We start from the raw sequence: 18,728 nt of genomic DNA, 5'->3' as shown, positions 1-18,728 counted from the left end.
CCTCTTGGCTCAAGGTAGCACTGACTATAACTGGACGATTCATCTCTTCATCGAGGAACTCATATCTCAGGTTCTTAGGCAGTTCCTTAAGTTCTAAGGTTGGTTTCTTAGGGCATGGCATAGGATCTAGGGTAAGGGATAAACATTCATGAAGGTCATCATCGATGAAGGGTTTCTTAAAGTCATCATCTTCCATTATGAGAGTTGATGGTAACTTAATCATTTTTATAATTTCTTCTTATTCTAATTCTCTAACACATTCATCAATGATATCTAAGGCATAACACGCGTCTCCCATCACAGGTGCCATAAGAAATTTCGAAAGTATAAATTCTATTTTCTCGTCACCTACCTCAAAGGTCAACTTTCCTCTCTTGACATCTATTATGGCTCCTGCAGTCGATAAGAATGGTCTACCTAGAAGGATTGGTATATCATTGTCCTCTTTGATGTCCATGACAACAAAATCAGTAGGGATAAATAACTGACCTATCCTAACAGGAACATCTTCTAAAATGCCTATCGTATACTTAACAGATCTATCGGCTAACTGAAGTGACATCTTAGTGGGTTGTAATTCTCCTAAGTTTAAACTCTCACAAACTGCTAAAGGCATTAGGCTCACACTAGCTCATAAGTCTAGAAAAGCTTTTTCGATGACATGATTACCCAAAAGGCAAGGAATGGAGAAATTTCCAGGATCTTTATCTTTCTTTGCTAATTTGTCCTCGGAAATAGAATTACATTCCAAAGGCTTCGGATCGTCAAGTCTACGTTTGTTGGTAAGGATGTCTTTGAGAAACTTTGCATAAGAAGGTATTTGGGTGATGGCTTCTGTGAGAGGGATTTCTACATGAAGTTTTTCTATAACTTTAATAAATTTTTGATACTGGTTATTGATCTGGGTTTGTTTGAGTCTTTGGGGATATGGTATAGGTGGTTTATATGGCGGGGGTTGTACGTAAGTTTTATCTTTAGGTTCTTCTCCTTTTTCTCGACCTTCCTGGTTTTCAAATTCCTCTGGTTCCTTTACTTCGTCCGTGGGTTTGGTACATTCCTTAGAAGTTTTGGGTTCACTCAATTTTGGGTTTGGTGGCTCATCATAAGCGTTCCCGCTTCGTAGGGTAATGACATTGGCTTGTCCTCTCGGATTCTGTTGAGGTTGTCCAGGGAACTGTCCTCCAGGTGTAGTCTGGGGGGCTTGGTTTAAAGCTACCTGAGAGATATGGGTTTCAAGCATCTTGGTAGGAGTAACTATTTGGTCAACCTTGGTGCCTAACTGAGTAATCAATTCGTTAACATGAATGTTTTGGTTCATGAACTCCTTGTTTTGTTGGGTTTGAGCGGTGATAAAATTTTCCATAATTTTCTCAAGGCTCGGCTTTGGTGGCACAGGTTGCATAGGTTGATTTGATCTTGGGGCTTGATAACTAGGTCTCGGAGGTGCATTATTTTGGATTGGGTTATTGTTTTTATAGGAGAAGTTCGGGTGATTCCTCCATCCAGGGTTATAGATATTCGAATATGGGTTCCCTTGGGTGTAGTTCACTTGCTCAGAGTGGGTTTCGTTTAATAGACTGCATTCTGCAGATTGGTGTCCTTTGGTTCCACATATCTCACAATCTGACGAAACTGCGGCTACAGTATTCGGGTTTATGCACATATGCTCGACCTTAAGGGCTAATGCGTCCATTTTAGCTTGCATCATGTCTATAGAGCTTAGTTCATGCACTCCTCCTTGGGCTTCCTTGTTCTCAATTTTCGCTCGTTCGACTCCCCATGATTGAAGGTTTTGAGCCATATCTTAGATGAGGGCACTAGATTCAGAATAAGGTTTGTTCATTAGAGAACCTCCTGCGGCAGCGTCGATGGTTATCTTGGTGTTATAGTGAAGTCCATTATAGATGGTTTGAATGATTAACCAATTTTCTAAACCATGATGTGAGCATGCTCGTAACAACTCTTTATATCTCTCCCAAGCTTCGAACAACGATTCCCCTTGGTTTTGGGTAAATCTAGTTATATGGTTTCGAAGAACGGCGGTTTTACTTGGGGGAGAATATCTAGCAAGCAATACTTTTCTAAGGTTATCCTAAGTCGTAATGGAATTGGGTGGAAGGGAATCTAACCATGATAGGGCTTTATCTCTGAAGGAAAAAGGGAATAATCTTAAACGTATTGCCTCAGGAGAAGCTCCATTGGTTTTAAAAGTGTCTGCTAATCGAAGAAATATTTTTAAAGGTTTGTTTGGGTTCTCAGTAGCGAGACCTGCGAATTGTCTCTGTTGCACTAGTTGCAACAGGGAAGGTTTAAGTTCAAAATTATTAGCTGGGATGGTTGGGTTTACTATACTAGAACTAGGTTCTTCGTTGGATGGTTGAGCGAAATCCTTAAGAGGTCTTTGGTTTTGATCTTCGCCCATAGCTCTCCTAATTCTATGAAAGAATAAACGTGCGCGAGCATAACGTTCAGGTTCTGCCAGAGGATATACTAAGCTTAAACTTCTGGTGCTGCGAGTTCTTCGCATTGACCGGCGGGAAATATCCTAAGTCTAAACGATATAACAATAGGGAAATGAAATTTGACGAAATTGGTCCCCGACAACGGCGCCAAAAACTTGATGCGTGCTTTTTGCAAGTATACGAACGCGTTAGAGTAATATAAAAGATTGTCGAATCCACAGAGACCAAGTGTCAAACTATCGTTATCTATTGTTATGGTGTTTATCTAAGGCAATAAAAATAGGGGTTTTTAGAGTGTGCAATGAAAATTAAAGTATTAAATAAAGTTCAATTGATAAAGACATGCTCGAATGTAATTCAAACAATCAATTAATAATCCAAGTACTTGCTAATAGAACTACTTATGGGCAATGTTTCCTACTTTGAAAAGAACCAATTTAACGGGAACTGTCGCTTTCGCGTATTCAGAACCGAGTTGTACTCCCTAATCAAACCCTCTTATTGTCACTTATAAAAAGGTGTGCATTGTGTTAGAGTAGTAAATCTATTTTTAAGAAATATAGTATCTTGACTAAGTTGAAAAGTATTTTAACCTGGATTTCTTAACCAAAAGAGGTTCTCACAAACCAGACTCTAAACTTATAAACGCGTCCGAAAATAGTTTTAAAATCTCTTTTCTTCTTAAGTTAAAAACTCCTAATGAACTAAACAAAGCGCTTTCGCTGTTTTTGAAATAGTTAAAAACAATTAAGTTTAAATAGATGTTGGACGGCTTTCGATCTTACCCAACGGAAATTAAGTGCGGGAAAACTTAAGTTGAAAGTTAAAATAGCCCTTAAGTGTTTCTACGAACAATTGTACGGATTATCGGTTTAATTACGATCCTTACATTCTAACCTTATAGATTTAGTTAGACATGGTAAAATAAAAGTGAATTTTAATTTAAATAAAAGTAGTGCGAGTGCGGAATTTAAATAAAAGTAGTGCGAGTGCGAAAAATAAATAAAGTAAAGCGAGTGCGGAAAGTAAATGAAAGTAGTGCGAGTGCGGAAAATAAATAAAAGTAAAGCGAGTGCGAGAAATAAATAAAAGTAAAGCGAGTGCGAGAAATAAATAAAAGTAAAGCGAGTGCGAGAAATAAATAAAAGTAAAGACAGTGCAGGAAATAAATAAAAGTAAAGTGAGTGCAAGAAATAAATAAATGAAAGACAGTGCGGGAAAATAAATTAGATAAAGGCAAAGTAATAAAAATCTGCTCCAATCGGAGGGTTGAATAAAATGCAAAGAGGAAATGAAAATGGCGGCAGGATTAACTTCCTTCCAAAGTACTCCAAACTCGATTACAGACTCAATCACAAAACTCGATTACACAATTGTGGTAACACCCCAATGCGAAGCGATTACCACTTTAAAATACTAAATATATGCCTAAGTGAAACAAAGTTTGCTCTATGTTTGCCTCTACTCTAAGTTTGGATGATTGAATAAGTGATTTCGAGTCTCTATTTATAGGAGAGTAAAATGATGGAAATGACAAGGATGCCCTTCAACTTGAAAATGGAAGGGAAAACTTTTCCTCTTGTGGCGCCCGCCACAAGGCCATGTTGCCCGCCACAAGGCCGATCTGAGGCGCCTTAGTGGAAGTAGTGGGGAACGTGGCAGTTGAGGGAAGTTGAGTTGGGACACGTCATGGCAAGGTCTATGGCGCCAGCCACAGTGGGAGCCACAAGTACCAAATGCTGAGTTTTAGGGTTTTTAGCTCTTTTTCACTCCTTTTCTCGATCGGGGCTCCGATTAAAGTAAAAACCTGAAAACAAAGAGACACATAGTAATAACATAATAAAATGACAATAAAACTACTAAAATGCATGCGAAATCGGAGTCGAAAATACGGTGAATTTCAGTGTTATCAGTCCTTCTAGGACAAAATGATTAGGTGGTAATTACTATGGTTTTGTTATTGTAGATGATTACTCTAGATTTTGTTGGATTGTCTTTTTGCGTAGTAAAGATGAGATCTTTCCAAATTTCACATCTATTTGTAAAGATGTCCCAAAGAAAACTAAGTTCAAACATTGTTTCTATTCAAAGCGATCATGGAGGTGAATTTCAAAAATGACATCTTTGAGGATTATTTTGATAAATATGGCATTGAACATAATTTTTCTTCTCCAAGAACTCCACAATAAAATGGTGTTATGGAGCATAAAAATAAAATTTTAGAGGAGTTGGCAAGAACTATGATCAATGAGAGTAGCCTACCAAAATATTTTTGGGACGATGTTATTTGTACGACGTCTTATGTTTTAAGTAAGACAATTGTTCATCCTATTTTGAAAAAAACACCTTATGAACTATTAAAAGGTAGAAAGCCAAATTCATCACATTTTTTTGTCTTCGGATGCAAATGTTTTTGTCTTAAATAATGGTAAGGAAAACCTTGGAAAGTTTGATGCAAAATCTGGCAAAGGTATCTTCCTTGGATACTCACAGTCAAACAAAGCTTATAGAGTGTACAATAAGAGATTATTTACTGTTGAGGAGTTCGTGCATGTTACTTTTGATGAATCTTATTTGAGAAATGTCAAGAAAGATATTTCTTTTCATGATGCAAGTGTATCCTCAGAAGACATATTCAAAGACACCGAAAAAGGAATTGATCAACCTGAAGCGGTGAAACTTGAGGAGGAGGAAGATGAAAATCCTGAAAAGGATAAGGATGAGAGTCGGAATTAAGTGGATGATCTTCCTTTAGCTTGGATGTTTTCCAAGGACCATTCAATTGATAACATTTTTTGACACATCACCGAATGCTTGACAACACACTCTAAGATAAGTAATTTTTGTTATCACGTTGCATTCGTTTAACATTTCGAACCTAAAGAGGTAAGCTTGGTAAGCTTGAAGAACATGAGTAAGAGCTCATTTTCTTAGAGAAGCATAAGAAGAAGATTAAGAAAGAAAATAACAGGGAAAAAGATGTGGACAAGAAGTCAATTTCTCTAATGGGTTGTATCTTTAAGTCCTCTACAAAAGATCAAGATGATGGTGGAACGAGTGATGATGACTATTGGAATGATGAGGAAACGGGTTTGTTTGTTAAATGGTACCATAAGTTCATTAAGGAAAATTGAGTGAAGCACAAGAATCTCATCAACTATAGAAGAAAAGAAAAATACTTAGAATAATATGAGAATAAGAAGTAAAAATCAAAGGGTTCATGCTTCAATTGCGGAAAAGTCGTTCATTATATGCCGAATTATCCATTTCTTAAGAAGGATAAATGAAAGGGTCAATACAAGAAGTCTAGCAAGCCTAGAAGAGTATTAATCGCTTGGGAAAGTGATAGTGAATCCACAAGTGAAAGTAGCTAAAGTGAAAGTCATGAAGAAGCAAATCTTTTCCTGATGACCCATCATCATAAAAAGAAAAATGTCGAATGTCTGGGCTCCATGGAGAGAATGTGGTTTATTGATAGTGGATGCTCAAGGCATATGATGGGTGAAATTTCCCTATTCATTGAATTCACGCCAAAGAAGAAGGGATTTGTGATGTACAAAGACAACAATAAGGGTGCAACACCTGGTAAAGGTAGTGTAGGTAATTCCTCTTCTACTAATATCTCTGACGTAATACTTGTTGAAGGTCTTAAAAATAATTTGCTTAGCATTAGTTAACTATGCGACAAAGGATATAAAATATCTTTTACAAATAATTTTTCATTAATTGAACACAATGAAAAGACAGATTATTCGTTTAAGGGCTTCAGGGTTAACAACATCTATATGCTTAACTAGAATGATGTATCATTAAGAAATACTGAGTGTTTAGTAACCCTGACTGAAGACTCTTGGTTATGGCATGGACGCTTAACACATGTCAACTTTGATATACTAAATAACGTGGTTTCAAAGGATCTAGTTATCGTTCTACCGAAAATTAAGTTTTCAAAAGACCACATATGTGATGCATGCCAAATCCAAAAGCAAACAAGGATCTATTTTAAATCCGAAAATATTGTTTCAACTTATAGACCCCTTGAGCTTCTCCATATGAATCTTTTTGGTCCTTCTAGGACAAAATGATAAGGTGGTAATTACTATGGTTTTGTTATTGTAGATGATAACTCTAGATTTTGTTGGATTATCTTTTTGCGTAGTAAAGATGAGACCTTTCCAAATTTGTCATCTTTTGTAAAGATGTCCCAAAGAAAACTAAGTTCAAACATTGTTTCTATTCAAAGTGATCATGGAGGTGAATTTGGAAAATGACATCTTTGAGGATTATTTGGATAAATATGGCATTGAAAATAACTTTTCTTCTCCAAGAACTCCACAATAAAATGGTGTTATGGAGCATAAAAATAAAATTTTAGAGGAGTTGGCAAGAACAATGATCAATGAGAGTAGTCTACCAAAATATTTTTCGGTCGATGTTATTTGTACGATGTCTTATATTTTAAGTAAGACAATTATTCATCCTGTTTTTAAAAAAACACCTTATGAACTATTAAAAGGTAGAAAGCCAAATTCATCACATTTTGTTATCTTCGGATGCAAATGTTTTTGTCTTAAATAATGGTAAGGAAAACCTTGGAAAGTTTGATGCAAAATCTGACAAAGGTATCTTCCTTGGATACTCACAGTCAAACAAAGCTTGTAGAGTGTACAATAAGAGTTTATTTACTGTTGAGGAGTTCGTGCATGTTACTTTTGATGAATCTTATCTAAGAAATATCAAGAAAGATATTTCTTTTCATAATGCAAGTGTATCCTCAGAAGACATACTCAAAGACACCGAAAAAGGAATTAATCAACCTGAAGCGGTGAAACTTGAGGAGGAGGAAGATGACAATCCTGAAAAGGATAAGGATGAGAGTCAGACTAAAGTGGATGATCTTCCTTTGGATTGGATGTTTTCCAAGGACCATTCAATTGATAACATTTTTTGAGACATCACCGAATGCTTGACATCACACTCTAAGATAAGTAATTTTTGTTATCACGTTGCATTCGTTTAACAATTTGAACCTAAAAAGGTAAGCTTGGTAAGCTTGAAGAAGATGAGTAAGAGCTCATTTTCATAGAGAAGCATAAGAAGAAGATTAAGCAAGAAAATAATAGGGAAAAGATGTGGACAAGAAGTCAATTTCTCTAATGGGTTGTATCTCTAAGTCCTCTACAAAAGATCAAGATGATGGTGGAACGAGTGATGATGACTATTGGAATGATGAGGAAACGGGGTTGTTTGTTAAATGGTACCATAAGTTCATTAAGGGAAATTGAGTGAAGCACAAGAATCTCATCAACTATAGAAGAAAAGAAAAATCCTTAGAATAATATGAGAATAAGAAATAAAAATCAAAGGGTTCATACTTCAATTGCGGAAAAGTCGTTCATTATATGCCGAATTGTCCATTTCTTAAGAAGGATAAATGAAAGGGTCAACACAAGATGTCTAGCAAGCCTAGAAGAGTATTAATCGCTTGGGAATGTGATAGTGAATCCACAAGTGAAAGTAGCTAAAGTGAAAGTCATGAAGAAGCAAATCTTTTCCTCATGACCCATCATCATAAGAAGAAAAATGTTGAATGTCTGGGCTCCATGGAGAGAATGTAGTTTATTGATAGTGGATGCTCAAGGCATATGATGGGTGAAATTTCCCTATTCATTGACTTCACGCCAAAGAAGAAGGGATTCGTGATCTACAAAGACAACAATAAGGGTGCAACACCTGGTAAAGGTAGTGTAGGTAATTCCTCTTCTACTAATATCTCTGACGTAATACTTGTTGAAGGTCTTAAAAATAATTTGCTTAGCATTAGTTAACTATGCGACAAAGGATATAAAATATCTTTTACAAATAGTTTTTCCATAATTGAACACAATGTAAAGAAAGATTACTCGTTTAAGGGCTTGAGGGTTAACAACATCTATATGCTTAACTAGAATGATGTATCATTAACAAATACTGAGTGTTTAGTAACCCTGACTAAAGACTCTTAGTTATGGCATGGACGTTTCACACATGTCAACTTTGATATACTAAATAAATTGGTTTCAAAGGATTTGGTTATCGTTCTACCGAAAATTAAGTTTTCAAAAGACAACATATGTGATGCATGCCAAATCGAAAAGCAAACAAGGATCTATTTTAAATCCAAAAATATTGTTTCAACTTATAGACCCCTTGAGCTTCTCCATATGGATCTTTTTGGTCCTTCTAGGACAAAATGCTTAGGTGGTAATTATTATGGTTTTGTTATTGTAGATGATTACTCTAGATTTTGTTGGATTATATTTTTGCGTAGTAAAGATGAGACCTTTCCAAATTTCACATCTTTTGTAAAGATGTCCCAAGGAAAACTAAGTTCAAACATTGTTTCTATTCAAAGCGATCATGGAGGTGAATTTGAAAAATGACATCTTTGAGGATTATTTTGATAAATATGGCATTGAACATAATTTTTCTTCTCCAAGAACTCCATAATAAAATGGTGTTATGGAGCATAAAAAAAAATTTAGACGAGTTGGCAAGAACTATGATCAATGAGAGTAGTCTACCAAAATATTTTTGGGTCGATGGTATTTGTACGACGTCCTATGTTTTAAGTAAGATAATTATTCATCCTATTTTGAAAAGAACACCTTATGAATTATTAAAAGGTAGTAAGTCAAATTCATCACATTTTGTTGTCTTCGGATGCAAATGTCTTTGTCTTAAATAATGGTAAGGAAAACCTTGGAAAGTTTGATGCAAAATCTGGCAAAGGTATCTTCCTTGGGTACTCACAGTCAAACAAAGCTTATAGAGTGTACAATAAGAGATTATTTACTGTTGAGGAGTTCGTGCATGTTAATTTTAATGAATTTTATCTGAGAAATATCAGGAAAGGTATTTCTCTTCATGATGCAGGTGTATCTTCAGAAGACATACTCAAAGACACCGAAAAAGGAATTGATCAAGCTGAAGTGGTGAAACTTGAGGAGGAGGAAGATGACAATCCTGAAAAGGATAAGGATGAGAGTCGAACTAAAGTCGATGATCTTCCTTTGGCTTGAATGTCTTCCAAGGACCATTCAATTGATAACATTTTTGGAGACATCGCCAAATGCTTGACAACACGCTCTAAGATAAGTAATTTTTGTTATCACGTTGCATTCGTTTAACAATTTGAACCTAAAAACGTAAGCTTGGTAAGCTTGAAGAACATGAGTAAGAACTCATTTTCTTAGAGAAGCATAAGAAGAATATTCAGAAAGAAAATAACAAGGAAAAAGATGTGGACAATAAGTCAATTTCTCTTATGGGTTGTATCTCTAAGTCCTCTACAAAAGAGCAAGATGATGGTGGAACGAGTGATGATAACTATTGGAATGATGAGGAAACAAGGTTGTCTGTTAAACGGTACCATAAGTTCATTAATGGGAATTGAGTCAAGCACAAGAATCTCATCAACTATAGAAGAAAATAAAAATCCTTAAAACAATATGAAAATAAGAAATAAAAATAAAAGGGTTCATCCTTCAATTGCGGAAAAGTCGGTCATTATAAGCCGAATTGTCCATTTCTTAAGAAGGATAAATGAAAGGGTCAATCCAAGAAGTCTTGCAATCCTAGAAGAGTATTAATCGCTTGGGAAAGTGATAGTGAATCCACAAGTGAAAGTAGCTAAAGTGAAAGTCATGAAGAAGCAAATCTTTTCCTCATGGCCCATCATCATAAGAAGAAAAATGTTGAATGTCTTTGCTCCATGGAGAGAATGTGGTTTCTTGATAGTGGATGCTCAAGGCATATGATGGGTGAGATTTCCCTATTCATTGACTTCACGCCAAAGAAGCTGGGATTTGTGATCTACAAAGACAACAATAAGGGTGCAATACTTGGTAATGATAGTGTAGGTAATTCCTCTTCTACTAATATCTCTGACTTATTACTTTTTGAAGGTCTTAAACATAATCTCCTTAGCATTAGTTAACTATGCGACAAAGGATATAAAATATCTTTTACAAATAGTTTTTCTATAATTGAACACAACGAAAAGAAAGATTACTCATTTAAGGGATTGAGGGTTAACAACATCTAAATGCTTAACTTGAATGATGTATCATTAACAAATACTGAGTGTTTAGTAACCATGAGTGAAGACTCTTGGTTATGGCATGCACTCTTAACACATGTTAACTTTGATATACTAAATAAAGTGGTTTCAAAGGATCTAGTTATCGTTCTACCGAAAATTAAGTTTTCAAAAGACCACATATGTGATGCATGCCAAATCGAAAAGCAAACAAGGATCTATTTTAAATCCAAATATATTGTTTCAACTTATAGACCCCCTGAGCTTCTCCATATGGATCTTTTTGGTCCTTCTAGGACAAAATGATTAGGTGGTAATTACTATGGTTTTTTTATTGTAGATGATTACTCTAGATTTTGTTGGATTATCTTTTTGCATGGTAAAGATGAGACATTTCTAAATTTCACATCTTTTGTAAAGATGTCCCAAAGAAAACTAAGTTCAAACATTGTTTCTATTCAAAGCGATCATGGAGGTGAATTTGAAAAATGACATCTTTGAGGATAATATTGATAAATATGGCATTGAACATAATTTTTCTCCTCCAAGAACACCACAATAAAAATGGTTTTATGGAGCATAAAAATAAAATTTTAGAGGAGTTGGAAAGAACTATGGTCAATGAGAGTAGTCTACCAAAACTTTTTTGGGTCGATGCTATTTGTACGACATCTTATGTTTTAAATAAGACAATTATTCATCCTATTTTGAAAAAAAAAACACCTTATGAACTGTTAAAAGGTAGAAAGCCAAATTCATCACATTTCCATGTCTTCGGATGCAAATGTTTTTGTCTTAAATAATGGTAAGGAAAACCTTGGAAAGCTTTATGCAAAATCTGGCAAAGGTATCTTCGTTGGATACACACAGTCAAACAAAGCTTATAGAGTGTACAATAAGAGATTATTTACTGTTAAGGAGTTCGTGCATGTTAATTTTGATGAATCTTATCTGAGAAATATCAGGAAAGGTATTTCTTTTCATGATGCAGGTGTATCTTCAGAAGACATACGCAAAGACACCGAAAAAGGAATTGATCAAGCTAATGCGGTAAAACTTGAGGAGGAGGAAGATTACAATCCTGAAGAGGATAAGGATGACAGTCGAACTAAAGTGGATGATCTTCCTTTGGCTTGGATGTCTTCCAAGGACCATTCAATTGATAAAATTCTTCGAGACATCACCAAATTCTTGACAACACGCTCTAAGATAATTAATTTTTGTTATCACGTTGCATTCGTTTCATAATTTGAACCTAAAAACGTAAGCTTGGTAAGCTTGAAGAACACGAGTAAGAGATCATTTTCTTAGAGAAGCATAAGAATAAGATTAAAAAAAGAAAATAACGAGGAAAAATAGGTAGACAAGAGGTCAATTTCTCTAATGACTTGTTTGAATAAGTCATCTAAAAAAGAGCAAGATGATGGTGGAACGAGTGATGATGACTATTGGAATGATGAGGAAATGAGATTGTTTGTTAAGCGGTAACATAAGTTCATTAAGGGAAATTGAATGAAGCACAAGAATCTCATCAACTATAGAAGAAAAGAAAAATCCTTAAAACAATATGAGAATAAGAAAAAAAATCAAAGGGTTCATGCTTCAATTGCGGAAAAGTCGACCATTATAAGCCGAATTTTCCATTTCTTAAGAAGGATAAATCAAAGGGTCAATCCAAGAAGTCTAGCAATCCTAGAAGAGTATTAATCGCTTGGGAAAGTGATAGTGAATCCACAAGTGAAAGTAGCCCAAGTGAAAGTCATGAAGAAGTAAATCCTTTCCTCATGGCCCATCATCATAAGTAGAAAAATGTTGAATGTCTTTGCTCCATGGAGAGAATGTGGTTTCTTGATAGTGGATGCTCAAGGAATATGATGGGTGAAATTTCCCTATTCATTGACTTCACGCCAAAGAAGAAAGGATTTGTGATCTACAAAGACAACAATAAGGGTGCAATACTTTGTAATGATAGTGTAGGTAATTCCTCTTCTACTAATATCTCTGACATAATACTTTTTGAAGGTCTTAAACATAATCTCCTTAGCATTATTTAACTATGCAACAAAGGATATAAAATATCTTTTACAAATAGTTTTTCCATAATTGAACACAACGAAAAGAAAGATTACTCATTTAAGGGCTTGAGGGTTAACAACATCTATATGCTTAACTTGAATGATTTATCATTAACAAACACTGAGTGTTTAGTAACCATGAGTGATGACTCTTGGTTATGGCATGGGCTCTTAACACATGTTAACTTTGATATACTAAATAAAGTGGTTTCAAAGGATCTAGTTATCGTTCTACCGAAAATTAAGTTTTCAAAAGACCACATATGTGATGCATGCCAAATCGAAAAGCAAACAAGGATCTATTTTAAATACAAATATGTTGTTTCAACTTATAAACCCCTTGAGCTTCTCCATATGGATCTTTTTGATCCTTCTAGGACAAAATGATTAGGTGGTAATTACTATGGTTTTGTTATTGTAGATGATTACTCTAGATTTTGTTGGATTATCTTTTTGCGTAGTAAAGATGAGACCTTTCCAAATTTCACATCTTTTGTAAAGATGTCCCAAAGAAAACTAAGTTCAAACATTGTTTCTACTCAAAGCGATCATGGAGGTGAATTTGAAAAATGACATCTTTGAGGATCACTGTGATAAATATGGCATTGAACATAATTTTTATTCTCCAAGAACTCCACAACAAAATGGTTTTATGGAGCATAAAAATAAAATTTTAGAGGAGTTGGAAAGAACTATGATCGATGAGAGTAGTCTAGCAAAACTTTTTTGGGTCGATGCTATTTGTACGACATCTTATGTTATAAATAAGACAATTATTCATCCTATTTTGAAAATAACACCTTATGAACTGTTAAAAGGTAGAAAGCCAAATTCATCACATTTTCATGTCTTCGGATGCAAATGTTTTTGTCTTAAATAATGGTAAGGAAAACCTTGGAAAGTTTGATGCAAAATCTGGCAAAGGTATCCTCGTTGGATACACACAGTCAAACAAAGCTTATAGAGTGTACAATAAGAGATTATTTAGTGTTGAGGAGTTCGTGCATGTTAATTTTGATGAATCTTATCTGAGAAATATCAGGAAAGGTATTTCTTTTCATGATGCAGGTGTATCTTCAGAAGACATACGCAAAGACACCGAAAAAGGAATTGATCAAGCTAAAGCGGTGAAACTTGAGGAGGAGGAAGATGACAATCCTGAAGAGGATAAGGATGACAGTCGAACTATAGTGGATGATCTTCCTTTGGCTTGGATGTCTTCCAAGGACCATTCAATTGATAAAATTCTTCGAGACATCCCCAAATTCTTGACAACACGCTCTAAGATAAGTAATTTTTGTTATCACGTTGCATTCGTTTCACAATTTGAACCTAAAAACGTAAGCTTGGTAAGCTTGAAGAACACGAGGTAGAGATCATTTTCTTAGAGAAGCATAAGAATAAGATTAAAAAAATAAAATAACGAGGAAAAATAGGTAGACAAGAGGTCAATTTCTCTAATGACTTGTCTCAATCAGTCATCTACAAAAGAGCAAGATGATGGTGGAACGAGTGATGACGACTATTGGAATGATGAGGAAATGGGATTGTTGGTTAAGTGCTAACATAAGTTCATTAAGGGAAATTGAATGAAGCACAAGAATCTCATCAACTATAGAAGAAAAGAAAAATCCTTAAAACAATATGAGAATAAGAAAAAAAATCAAAGGGTTCATGCTTCAATTGCGGAAAAGTCGACCATTATAAGCCGAATTTTCCATTTCTTAAGAAGGATAAATCAAAGGGTCAATCCAAGAAGTCTAGCAATCCTAGAAGAGTATTAATCGCTTGGGAAAGTGATAGTCAATCCACAAGTGAAAGTAGCTCAAGTGAAAGTCATGAAGAAGCAAATCCTTTCCTCATGGCCCATCATCATAAGTAGAAAAATGTTGAATGTCTTTGCTCCATGGAGAGAATGTGGTTTCTTGATAGTGGATGCTCAAGGCATATGATGGGTGAAATTTCCCTATTCATTGACTTCACGCAAAAGAAGAAAGGATTTGTGATCTACAAAGACAACAATAAGGGTGCAATACTTTGTAATGATAGTGTAGGTAATTCCTCTTCTACTAATATCTCTGACGTAATACTTTTTGAAGGTCTTAAACATAATCTCCTTAGCATTATTTAACTATGCGACAAAGGATATAAAATATCTTTTACAAATAGTTTTTCCATAATTGAACACAACGAAAAGAAAGATTACTCATTTAAGGGCTTGAGGGTTAACAACATCTATATGCTTAACTTGAATGATGTATCATTAACAAACACTGAGTGTTTAGTAACCATGAGTGAAGACTCTTGGTTATGGCATGGACTCTTAACACATGTTAACTTTCATATACTAAATAAAGTGGTTTCAAAGGATCTAGTTATCGTTCTACCGAAAATTAAGTTTTCAAAAGACCACATATGTGATGCATGCCAAATCGAAAAGCAAACAATGATCTATTTTAAATCCAAATATGTTGTTTCAACTTATAAGCCCCTTGAGCTTCTCCATATGGATCTTTTTGGTCCTTCTAGGACAAAATGATTAGGTGGTAATTACTATGGTTTTGTTATTGTAGATGATTACTCTAGATTTTGTTGGATTATCTTTTTGCGTAGTAAAGATGAGACCTTTCCAAATTTCACATCTTTTGTAAAGATGTCCCAAAGAAAACTAAGTTTAAACATTGTTTCTATTCAAAGCGATCATGGAGGTGAATTTGAAAAATGATATCTTTGAGGATCATTTTGATAAATATGGCATTGAACATAATTTTTATTCTCCAAGAACTCCACAATAAAATGGTTTTATGGAGCATAAAAATAAAATTTTAGAGAAGTAGGAAAGAACTATGATCAATGAGAGTAGTCTACCAAAACTTTTTTGGGTCGATGCTATTTGTACGACATCTTATTTTTAAATAAGACAATTATTCATCCTATTTTGAAAAAAACACCTTATGAACTGTTAAAAGGTAGAAAGCCAAATTCATCACATTTTCATGTGTTCAGATGCAAATGTTTTTGTCTTAAATAATGGTAAGGAAAACCTTGGAAAGTTTGATGCAAAATCTGGCAAAGGTATCTTCATTGGATACACACAGTCAAACAAAGCTTATAGAGTGTACAATAAGAGATTATTTACTGTTAAGGAGTTCATGCATGTTAATTTTGATGAATCTTATCTGAGAAATATCCGGAAAGGTATTTCTTTTCATGATGCAGGTGTATCTTCAGAAGAAATACACAAAGACACCGAAAAAGGAATTGATCAAGCTAAAGCGGTGAAACTTGAGGAGGAGGAAGATGACAATCCTGAAGAGGATAAGGATGACAGTCGAACTATAGTGGATGATCTTCCTTTGGCTTGGATGTCTTCCAAGGACCATTCAATTGATAAAATTCTTCGAGACATCACCAAATTCTTGACAACACGCTCTAAGATAAGTAATTTTTGTTATCACGTTGCATTCGTTTCACTATTTGAACCTAAAAACGTAAGCTTGGTAAGCATGAAGAACACGAGTAAGAGATCATTTTCTTAGAGAAGCATAAGAATAAGATTAAAAAAAGAAAATAACGAGGAAAAATAGGTAGACAAGAGGTCAATTTCTCTAATGACTTGTCTCAATCAGTCATCTACAAAAGAGCAAGATGATGGTGGAACGAGTGATGACGACTATTGGAATGATGAGGAAATGGGATTGTTTGTTAAGCGGTAACATAAGTTCATTAAGGGAAATTGAATGAAGCACAAGAATCTCATAAACTATAGAAGAAAAGAAAAATCCTTAAAACAATATGAGAATAAGAAAAAAAATCAAAGGGTTCATGCTTCAATTGCGGAAAAGTCGACCATTATAAGCCGAATTTTCCATTTCTTAAGAAGGATAAATCAAAGGGTCAATCCAAGAAGTCTAGCAATCCTAGAAGAGTATTAATCGCTTGGGAAAGTGATAGTCAATCCACAAGTGAAAGTAGCTCAAGTGAAAGTCATGAAGAAGCAAATATTTTCCTCATGGCCCATCATCATAAGTAGAAAAATGTTGAATGTCTTTGCTCCATGGAGAGAATGTGGTTTCTTGATAGTGGATGCTCAAGGCATATGATGGGTGAAATTTCCCTATTCATTGACTTCACGCCAAAGAAGAAAGGATTTGTGATCTACAAAGACAACAATAAGGGTGCAATACTTTGTAATGATAGTGTAGGTAATTCCTCTTCTACTAATATCTCTTACGTAATACTTTTTGAAGGTCTTAAACATAATCTCCTTAGCATTATTTAACTATGCGACAAAGGATATAAAATATCTTTTACAAATAGTTTTTCCATAATTGAACACAACGAAAAGAAAGATTACTCATTTAAGGGCTTGAGGGTTAACAACATCTATATGCTTAACTTGAATGATGTATCATTAACAACCACTGAGTGTTTTGTAACCATGAGTGAAGACTCTTGGTTATGGCATGGACTCTTAACACATGTTAACTTTGATATACTAAATAAAGTGGATTCAAAGGATCTAGTTATCGTTCTACCGAAAATTAACTTTTCAAAAGACCACATATGTGATGCATGCCAAATCGAAAAGCAAACAAGGATCTATTTTAAATCCAAATATGTTGTTTCAACTTATAAACCCCTTGAGCTTCTCCATATGGATCTTTTTGGTCCTTCTAGGACAAAATGATTAGGTGGTAATTACTATGGTTTTGTTATTGTAGATGATTACTCTAGATTTTGTTGGATTATCTTTTTGCGTAGTAAAGATGAGACCTTTCCAAATTTCACATCTTTTGTAAAGATGTCCCAAAGAAAACTAAGTTCAAACATTGTTTCTATTCAAAGCGATCATGGAGGTGAATTTGAAAAATGACATCTTTGAGGATCATTTTGATAAATATGGCATTGAACATAATTTTTATTCTCCAAGAACTCCACAATAAAATGGTTTTATGGAGCAGAAAAATAAAATTTTAGAGAAGTAGGAAAGAACTATGATCAATGAGAGTAGTCTACCAAAACTTTTTTGGGGCGATGCTATTTGTACGACATCTTATGTTTTAAATAAGACAATTATTCATCCTATTTTGAAAAAAAACACCTTATGAACTGTTAAAAAGTAGAAAGCCAAATTCATCACATTTTTATGTCTTCGGATGCAAATGTTTTTGTCTTAAATAATGGTAAGGAAAACCTTGGAAAGTTTGATGCAAAATCTGGAAAAGGTATCTTCGTTGGATACACACAGTCAAACAAAGCTTATAGAGTGTACAATAAGAGATTATTTACTGTTGAGGAGTTCGTGCATGTTAATTTTGATGAATCTTATCTGAGAAATATCAGGAAAGGTATTTCTTTTCATGATGTAGGTGTATCTTCAGAAGAAATACACAAAGACACCGAAAAAGGAATTGATGAAGCTAAAGCGGTGAAACTTGAGGAGGAGGAAGATGACAATCCTGAAGAGGATAAGGATGACAGTCGAACTATAGTGGATGATCTTCCTTTGGCTTGGATGTCTTCCGAGGACCATTCAAATGATAAAATTCTTCGAGACATCACCAAATTCTTGACAACACGCTTTAAGATAAGTAATTTTTGTTATCACGTTGCATTCGTTTCACAATTTGAACCTAAAAACGTAAGCTTGGTAAGCTTGAAGAACACGAGTAAGAAATCATTTTCTTAGAGAAGCATAAGAATAAGATTAAAAAAAGAAAATAACCAGGAAAAATAGGTAGACAAGAGGTCACTTTCTCTAATGACTTGTCTCAATCAGTCATCTACAAAAGAGCAAGATGATGGTGGAACGAGTGATGACGACTATTGGAATGATGAGGAAATGGGATTGTTGGTTAAGTGGTAACATAAGTTCATTAAGGGAAATTGAATGAAGCACAAGAATCTCATCAACTATAGAAGAAAAGAAAAATCCTTAAAACAATATGAGAATAAGAAAAAAAATCAAAGGGTTCATGCTTCAATTGCGGAAAAGTCGACCATTATAAGCCGAATTTTCCATTTCTTAAGAAGGATAAATCAAAGGGTCAATCCAAGAAGTCTAGCAATCCTAGAAGAGTATTAGTCGCTTGGGAAAGTGATAGTGAA

At 34.6% G+C, this 18,728-nt stretch overlaps 1 non-coding gene across 1 annotated transcript; it reads left to right on the top strand.

Moving 5' to 3' along the window:
- Positions 1-1,931: 1,931 nt before the first annotated feature.
- Positions 1,932-2,038, top strand: LOC127089135 (small nucleolar RNA R71). Its single transcript, XR_007790909.1, has one exon. It is a non-coding gene; the product is annotated as a small nucleolar RNA R71 (small nucleolar RNA).
- The last annotated feature ends 16,690 nt before the right edge of the window (positions 2,039-18,728 follow it).

Source organism: Lathyrus oleraceus, chromosome 5, assembly GCF_024323335.1.
Source record: "Lathyrus oleraceus cultivar Zhongwan6 chromosome 5, CAAS_Psat_ZW6_1.0, whole genome shotgun sequence".
In the NCBI taxonomy this organism is placed as follows: domain Eukaryota; kingdom Viridiplantae; phylum Streptophyta; class Magnoliopsida; order Fabales; family Fabaceae; genus Lathyrus; species Lathyrus oleraceus.
Note: the sequence above shows the minus strand (reverse complement) of the source record. Positions and strands in the feature narration are given on the sequence as shown.